Source organism: Galeopterus variegatus, unplaced genomic scaffold (genome assembly GCF_000696425.1).
Source record: "Galeopterus variegatus unplaced genomic scaffold, G_variegatus-3.0.2 Scaffold4861, whole genome shotgun sequence".
In the NCBI taxonomy this organism is placed as follows: Eukaryota; Metazoa; Chordata; class Mammalia; order Dermoptera; family Cynocephalidae; genus Galeopterus; species Galeopterus variegatus.
In genome coordinates this window covers 6,096-15,577 of record NW_007730972.1, presented here as the reverse complement: position 1 = coordinate 15,577, position 9,482 = coordinate 6,096, and the positions used below count along the sequence as shown (strand labels likewise).

At 40.5% G+C, this 9,482-nt stretch overlaps 1 non-coding gene across 1 annotated transcript; it reads right to left on the bottom strand.

The window, feature by feature from the left end:
- Positions 1–932: 932 nt before the first annotated feature.
- TRNAI-GAU lies at positions 933–1,006 on the bottom strand. Its single transcript has one exon. It is a non-coding gene; the product is annotated as a tRNA-Ile (tRNA).
- Positions 1,007–9,482: the final 8,476 nt, after the last annotated feature.

Sequence of the window (9,482 nt, the reverse complement as noted above, 5' to 3'; positions counted from 1 at the left end):
GGGGGGGGGGGGGGGGGGCTGCATGGATCAGAGCCACTCGTCCTTAAGTCCATAACCTAGGACACCTGGGTACATATGCACAATTACACTAGACAATAACTGAGGAACACCTGGGCACACGTGCATATTTACATCAGATGCTCGGCAAGATTCTCAACATCTGAGGGGCCCTGACCGTTTACTTTTACTTTCCTTATAAATATAATATGGGTCCTGAATGGCTTGTTTAAAATATACTGCCGTGAAACTCTGGGGCTTCTCCTTGTGATATTGACTTGTGAAGAAGTGCTGATATTTAACTACTTTTTTAGTGTATATAGTTCCCTTTTATTTCCAGTGGCTTTAAGTTTTGTAGTTGAGTATCAGGAACATAGCCTGTGAACCATATGTGATTCTGCTTAATGTATTTTAAGAAAAAAGAAATCTGAGGAAGGGAACAGAAAGAGAAAGAGCAGGAAAAACAATCAAAATAGAAAGCAGTCATATATAGTGAAAAAAAGTCAACAAAAAAGAATCAGAAAAGTGATTCAAATTAAATATATTAATTGGGTTGATCAAGAGTAAATAATGAGGGCCGGCCCGTGGCTCACTTGGAAGAGCGTGGTGCTGACAACACCAAGTCAAGGGTTAAGATCCCCTTACTGGTCATTTAAAAAAAAAAAAAGATAAGTAAATAATGAATTTGCATGTTTGGGTGCACAGAAAAACCTATAGATGTGTTTATGGAAATATTTATTTACAAGAGTCAGATCTAGGAACAAAGGCATTCTTGTACGTAACTGTAATACCATTATCACACCTACGAAATTTAACTTTATATGATACATGGTCTAATAAACAGGTCTACATTAAAATATCTCCATTTGTCTGAACAATGTCTTTATAGCTTTTTTTAAGTCACGAAATATTCTACAGATTTTTTTTTTTTAAGCTGGCCAGTATAGGGATCAAACCTTGGATCTTGGTGTTATCAGCACCACGCTCTAACCAACTGAGCTAACTGGCCAGCCTCAATAGTGTTTTTTAACTGCAGGAGCTAATATAATACAAAATCAAGTGAGTTTACATTTTTTGTTAGGAGAGCAATCATAAAAGAGGTTTTTCTTTTATATAAGTAGAATCGAAGCTGCAAATTTTGAGATTTTGATGCTTGTGTCAAATTTATACTTAGAATGTCTTTTACAACTTATTTGATTAATATCATACCTAGAGTAAAAAAATGGAACCCCACATGGTACTGATAAACATCAGGGTCCAGGGTTCAATCCCTGTACTGGCCAGCCACCAAAACAAAACAGAAACACAAAAAACAAAAAATGGAATCCCATTTCATTGCAGCAGGTGATTTTTGGATTCTTGGTCTAGCTTAAGAATTGGCTTAGAATCACTTGATTTCAGACCTGAAAGTAACCCAATATTGTCCAGAAGCCCAGGGATATGGATGGGAACGATGAATCATTGTATAATTACATAATTCTTTAACCGGAATGGGTTTGCCTTGTATTAAGTGCCCAGATGGAAAGAAAGCTTGTTCCTTAACTCTTGGGGCTTTTTGATACCCATGTTCACTGGGCTTGTTCCAGTGGGGAAAACAAATGACACACCACAGTCCTTTTTTTTTTTTTTTTAATCCTGATAATAATCATCAGCAGCTGCAATTATGATGTCCATTCTCTCTTGTTATGAGCCAGGCTTTAGTTTAGTTGTTTTTCATGTGTTAACTTGTTCATTCCTCACCATAACTATGTAGAATTAGGTTCTATATAGTGGGGCCAACAGAGATTAAGCAGGTAGCCCAGGGTCACTTAGCAGGATTTGAGCCCGGGTGGCATGATTGCAGAGATGGTGGCCAAGTCCATACTTTCTTTGCACTGCCCTCCTTCAAATGCAAAGATGCTGCTGGGTCTGACCACTACAAGGTTTTGTACTCTGAGATGCTCTCCCAGTCCCAAAGAGGACTTTTGCCTCAGCAGTGTCTTGCCCCTCAGAAGGCTTAGCTGGCATTGTGGTGCCCATATGTGGATGAATACTGGGCAGCCTGTCCTTTGTTAGTGCAGTACCCTAAGCTGTTTGGTGATTTCTTTTTTTTTTTTTTTTTAAAGATGACCAGTAAGGAGATCTTAACCCTTGATTTGAGGTTGTCAGCAGCACCACACTCTCCCAAGTGAGCCAACTGGCCGTCCCTATATAGCGATCCGAACCCGTGGCCTTGGTGTTATCAGCACCACACTGTCCCAAGTGAGCCACAGGCTGGCCCTGCTTGGTGATTTCTGAGCACTGTTTTTCTCCATTCGCTCATTCAGTGTAAATGTGTACAGAGAACCGACGATGTGCCTACTACTGATGGAGGCCAGAGATCCTAAATAAACCAGAATATTGAGGAGCCATGCCATCTGGAGCTTATAGTTTGGTGGGGAGACAGATGTTAATTCAATATTTACCCAAATAAGGGTAAAAATATCATTGCGGTCAGAGCTACAGAGGAAGAGGATGGTGCAAAGCAAGTGTATCTACAGGGGATGGACCTTGTTGGAGGGAGTTAGGGCAAGCTCCCCTGTGTTAGTGAGATTGTAACCAGGATCTGAAAAGTGGGTAGTGTTAACTGGTGTCAGATGGGTTTGAATTCCAGCATTGCCCTTGAACAAGTTGATGACCTTATGATGGTGACCTTGAGCAAGTTACTTCACTACTCTAAGCCTTAGTATTTTCATCTGTACAATGGGTGGATGTGAAAATTAAATGCGGCAATACACGTGACATACTCAGCACTGGGCTGGCACATAGTCATAAATTGTAGCTGTTTTTACTAGTATTTTTTGTGTTTTCTGTTCATTTTATTGGAAACGTTGAAAAGACACTTATTTTAATCTATTCTGATTCTGTAGCAAGAGCCACTGAATACCTGGGAATAACTCACTTGGAAAGTGAAAGTCTGAAGGGAGGTTTAATGATGGTTTTCAAATAGGCCAAGTGTTCTCAGCATCTCAGATGTGAGAAAGGCCCTTATGAAGCCATTGGTGTGAAGTCATATTGGCAATCAGGCTTCCTTGGAAGCAATTGTAATACATCTAGAATATGCCAGAATTTTTTTTTTTTTCCGTGTCCGGCAACGGATCGCAACCCTCAGTGTTGCCCCCGTACCGGACCGGGGACCGGCAACGGGATTGCAACCCTCGGTGTTGCTCCCGCGCCTCGCTCAGCCAGTGAGCGGGAACCGGTCTGTATGTGGGATCCGAACCCTCGGGTGGGAGCGCCGCCGCGCTCCCCAAGCGGCGCACTATCCAGTGCGCCACCAGGCCGGCCCCGAATATGCCAGAATTTTAAGACACAGATGTTATTACATCACATCTCCTACATTTCTTTTTTTCTTTTTTTTACATCTCCTACATTTCTGATGGCAGTTGGTCACAAATAGCTAGGCTACTGCATGTCTTCTGTACGAATATCGTACTCTATTTGCCCAGTGATTCTTGCTGCAATGTTTGCAGTTATAGTTGATTATTTCTTATAGCTAAATGTTCAGGGATCCCTGTGCCTCTGTATAAGCAGGTTCTCCAGAGAAACAGAATCAATAGGATATATTATAAATATGAGAGGGGATTTATTAGGGGACTTAGCTCATGTGATTGTGAAGAAAAGCCCCACAATATGCCGTCTGTACACTGGATGCCGGTAGCATGGCTTAGTCCAAGTTCGAAGGCCTCAAAACCAGGGAAGCTGATGATGTCCTTGGTGTAAGTCCTGGAACCCAAAAACTGAAGAGTCTTGAGCTCTGATGTCCACGGACAGGAGAGCAGAGTGTTTCCCAGCTTCAGCGGATAGAGAGAGATTGGCCTTTTTTCTCCATTTTTTATTCTCTCTGGGGGCCCCCAGCAGATTGGATGGTTCCCGCCCATATTGAGGGCAGATCTTTCCCACCCAGTCCGCTCAGGCTCTCATTTTAATCTTTTCTGGAAACACCCTCATGGACACACCTAAAAAGATAGCTTTACCAAGTTTCTTGGCATTTGTTAATCTAATCAAGTTGACACCCAGAATTAACCTTCACAACCTCCTTCGTGAAAGGCAAGTCTTGCTTTTCTCTCTCTGATCTGTGGAGATGTATGTGCAAATATCTAGCTTTTTATTGGAATAATACAGTGTATTAGTCTATTTTTGTTGCTCATAACAAAATACCTGGAACTGGGTGATTTGTAAGAAAATGAAATTTATTGCTTACAGTTTCGGAGGCTGGGAGGTACGAAGTCCAGGGAACACTATGGTGAGGGCCTTCTTTGATGGTGATTTTGGAGATGTAGGGTCTCACATGGTGAGAATGAGACACTCTCACATGCTCTCCTCCTAAAGCCCTCAGAACCACACCCATGACCACCAGTACACCATCAAATAGATTGATCCAATCACTAAGGCATGGTCCTAAAATCTAATCACCTCTTCAGGGTCCCAACTTTCAATTACTGTGATAGGATTTTCCACCCTCAACAGTTACAGTGGGGATTAAGCTTTAATGACTTTGGGAGGCCATTCAATCCACTGCATATGGTTTTTGCACCCTCTGTTGTTCTTGCATTTTGGAGAAAAATGTACCAAGAATTCAGACAGCAATCATACTTAATTTTTATTGCACACTTGCTAAGTGCTTTAAGTATATTATCTGATTTAATCCTTATAACAACCTTACAAAATAGGCACTAATAAGATCCCTTTTTTGCCACACACGAAAACTAGGGCTCAGAGAGGTTAAGTAACTTGTCCAAAGTCACACAGCCATGAATGACACAGTTAGGATTTGAATCCAGATGTGAATGTCTTCGAACCTGAGCTTAAACACTGATGCTGTCTTTCAAGCTGGTTAGTGAAGATGATCCAACCCCTGTGTCAGTGGAGCAGGGTAGGGATGTGTCAAGAGGTTTATTTTACCTACATGATCATGAGAGTGGCTTATGAAAAATGTTAGGGGAAGCTGGTTGAATTTAGATTTGTTCACCTAATCAGTAGAAGTGGATATTGTAGCAGTGTCTTTCTGGATTATTATTTTCCTGATCGTTATAAACTTTGTTTACAGTATACACCTTGAGGAGCTCTAGTGTATATAAATTGAAAATTAAACAAGGTTATAAAATGTTAGGAGTTTATATTAAAACAGCAATTTTTACTTCCTCATTTTGCCATTTCTGTACTTCAGTTCTGTGTTAACAGCTTTACCATTTTCAGATTGACTGTTATTCATTGCCTTTAATCCACTTGGGAAGTTCAAATCCATTTGGAAACAAGGGGAGGATAAATTATTAATAAATAATATATTCAGAGATGGGTGTAAGCAATATGGGTGGAGTTGTAAAGACTATCAATGAGACCTAAGGCAAATAAAGCTTTTGGCTGTCAGCACCTGATACCACCACAAACTTACATTGGGCTGGGCTTAGCTTGCTTCTAGACCATCTGGATTTGCCCTGCAGTTCTTATTTTGTTGTTCTTTTAATGCAAATTCTGCTTAAAAAATTAAGTGTTATTTTGGACTGATCAGAACTAAATAAAAATACAACCTGTTTTGCTAGCTAAAGCAGGGAGAAAGGTCAAAAGCTGCTGGAGAGAGGAAGCCAAGCGTTCACTTCTCCAGGCCGTGTCTCCTTTCCTAGTAATTGCTTTTTCCTGATTCAGCCAAAGAGGAATAAAGATGACCGTAGGGCTCTTGTTTATTGTATATATTTTTATGTGCTGGTTATTTGTATTTATATATCTATATTTTTAAGTCACAAAAATAATATATTTTAAAAACCAAAAGTTGTTAATAATCCAGTGTATGAAGTAGAAAAATAAAAGTCTCCTCTCATCTTCAATTCTATTCACTTTGGCATATATCCTTCTGGAATCTTTTTCTATGCACTTATAAGTATATAAATGTATATACAAATATATATACACTTAAACAATGGAACCACACTAAATGTCACTGTGTACATCATGGACATCTCCCCATCTCAGCTTTTACAGATTTACCTCTCTCCTTTGAACTGCAAGGTATTCCGAGAATGTGTCCTACTTTATTTAATCATTTCCTTCATAATGGGCATTTGGGTTGTCTCATCTTTTCCAGTTGTAAACATGGCTATAGTGAGCAGCCTTACACGTGTGGCTTTGCCTCTGGGTGCTAGGCTTTCTGAAGGATACTTTCCTAAGATGAGGGATGCTGAGTCAAAGAGCATGTGAGCTCTGGACTTTAGAGTCGGTAACCCTGCACTCAGATAAGGCTGGATGTGTGAACACTGGCTTGTTTCAGATGGGGTCCTGTCTTATGTGCCCATTTTCTGCTTCAGTGAGGCAGGCAGAGCAGCATGCGGTTCAGAGCCCCGGGCCTAGGCAGGGTTATTTGATGGGGATGCTGATTCCCCACTATCTCATCCTTTTCAAATTTGTGAAGGTAATAACTTTTTGATCTTGAATCTTGTTTCAATCCGGATGTATTCACAAAAGACTCTAATATGTCCAGTTGGATCCTAGAATAAAGGTAGTGTTGGTTTTGATTCTCACTCCCCGAGTGCATGTTTTCCTTCCTGGAATTTTGTTAATCTTTGGACTTTGAATTGCTGACAAGATCACAAAATTAGCTTTCTTTGAAAAAGATTCCCTCTGGTTTTGTTTAATTTGGGCAGTTTTGTGACGCCTTCCTGCTGAGCCTGTTCCTGGCCAACGTGCCTTGACCAGATGTTTCTTTCCGGGTGTACTGCAGAGCCTTGAAGTAGTGGACTTAGCATTGACAGCTTCCAGAGGGTTTCTTGAGGCAGGAAATGAATCACATACCAGGAAGTAGTGAGTGAGTGCCACTGACCACCGGGCATTCATTGTCCTCTCCCTCTCTGTGTTCAGCACCAACTTTTGTTAAGGGGCTGGACAAATCATTAAATTCCAGTTACACTTTGTAAGTGGTTTTAATATTGTGCTCTGACATGTCTTAGGCCAGTTGCTTTGCCCATGTTACTTTCCCTCCACTCCTCTCCCATGTCCTTACCACCCTCCTCCGCACATGGCAGGCCTCACACTCATGCATTGATCACGCCCTTTCCCATGGAGCCAGGCCAGCCCTCAGGATGTTTCTTAGCACTCCAGGCAGCCAGTACCACAAGATTGGAGTTGGTATGAGCAGAGGCCCATTACCGGCCAGCCACCAAAAGCAAAACATAACATACACACACACACGCAAAGACCCCAAAACAACTGGGGCCCAGGAAAACCCTTTTAGCATCTCCACTTGAGACAGGATGCAGGGAATACTGAGATGAGTACTTGGATTTGTGGAAATCTTGGATTACTAAAATTTTAAAAAGAAGAATGAGGGTCTTGCTTCTTACATAAAAGACATAAAAATCTCCTCAAACCCTATCACATACCTTCCCTGTCATTTTATAGAGAATATTTTGGTGCCCTCCAAATAGGAAAGACATAATCTCAGAATAAAGGAGAGTCCTTTAAATCGAGAGATTTTTAGCTTTATACAAAGTTCAGTGCATTTTTTTCTTTTTCTCATTTTGCTGTGGACCATTAAAAAGTTGGTCATGTGTCTAAGTGTTATTTAGGAACCTCTGTTGTAAATTTCAGACTACTAGAGGTTTTTTTCTTTATATTTTAGGGGTCCTGCAAAGCAAAAATATGATTCCTTTAATCTAGGTGTTGTTGCTTATTGGTGTTGATGAAAAGGAATTTGTAAAATTTCCTCCTAATTATTTTTTGCCTCACCCTCATTTAGGTTGAAATTTCTCTTGAGGTTGGGGCCGGCCCGTGGCTCACTCGGGAGAATGTGGTGCTGAGAACACCAAGGCCACGGGTTCGGATCCCATATAGGGATGGCCGGTTAGCTCACTGGTGAGCGTGGTGCTGACAACACCAAGTCAAGGGTTAAGATCTCCTTACCGGTCATCTTTTAAAAAAAAAAAATTTCTCTTGAGGTTTATACACTGGTCCTCTAAGTACCCCACAAATTCATTTCCTTTAAAATGATCTTGAATGCCTAAATGTTCAACAGTGGAGGAAAGGTAACATCTCAGTGGAACACAATGACCGATTATCTAGAAACATAGAATGATATTTTTGTGGTAATGAAAATTGAAGAAAAGAAGATGTACCCTTGTGAAAATATGATTATAGCGATAAAAAATATGCATGAGACAAAGTCTACAGTTTAAGGAAATACCCTAAAACTGAGATGATTATTTATAATGGTGGGTTGTGGATACGGTGTGTAGAAGTAATTTATCATCTACACCATGACACTTTGGAGCACTCTTAAAGTGTCTGTGAGGTGGGGTGGGAGATGATGTTAATAATAAACTGTGACAAGTGTAAACCAGGACCATCCTGAGTAACCCAGGCTATGTGGTCACCCCAGTTATGGGTGGCATTTTTCTTCTCTATTTTTTAAGCTTCCTGAATGATATTATTTTAAATCTAATTCAAATTAAAAAATATGTAAAAAGAATTATGTTGCTTTATTTCCTTTCAGAGGTCAGAGAACATTTCTTTGGCTCTTTTACCCAGCACTTAAGTCTCTCCTGTTTCTTTATGTGGTGAGATGGCCATGGGCACAGTGGTCTCAGAGGATGGCTGTAATCAAGCTGGCAGGCCTTAAGCTGTGATTATTTTTTCCCCCTAGATTCTCATGAAGGAAGGGACTAGAATGGCACTTATTGGCTCCATGATGACCTTTTCCTGTGACTAAGATTGGAATCAAAAGTAGGTTCAAGATGACCTAAGGGCTTGTTTAGATGACTTGATAGGCCTGTTCTTTTTTGCCTTTCCCAAAGCAATATTAAAGTTAAAGGTTAGTTTTAGGGATCTGCCTTTCAATTTTTTCCTACTAAAGTTTGCTGAATATAAATTTATATTTGACTGACTTGTATATAGTTTCACAGTAGGGAGGCATACAGATGACAATTTTACTGGCTTATGTTTGAAATACTATGAAACAAAATTAGAGAGAGGTTTAAAAAAGTATATTATAAGTAGTCTTTTAAAACTAAAACTGTATTACAAATAAATGCAAAGGGGTCAGGGTGCTGATATTTATCTCCATGGACTATGGGAGAGGTGGTACCATTTAGTTAAGACCTTGAACAAATCAGTTATTACTTTGCCTTCTAGCTTTTCCACTTTAAAATATGAGAGAACTAAATACCTTGTTTAAGAAAAGAGAGTGAACACTCTCCTCTAACTGTTCACTACCTTGTGAAAGATGAAGGCACTTTAAATATCATGCAAGACAGGCATTACCCTGGACCAGGGAACAGGAAGCCAAGTGTCTGATCCCATCATTTCTCCAGAGCCTCATTTTCCACTATCCCCTCGATCCCAGGCACAAGGAGGCACTTCCTGTTCCCAGACACGACTTGCACCTTCTTGCTTCCCTGCATGAAGTTGTGTTGTACCCTACACTTGGCAACCACCCCTCCCATCCTATCTTCATCATTAGCAAGCAACAGCGACACTGC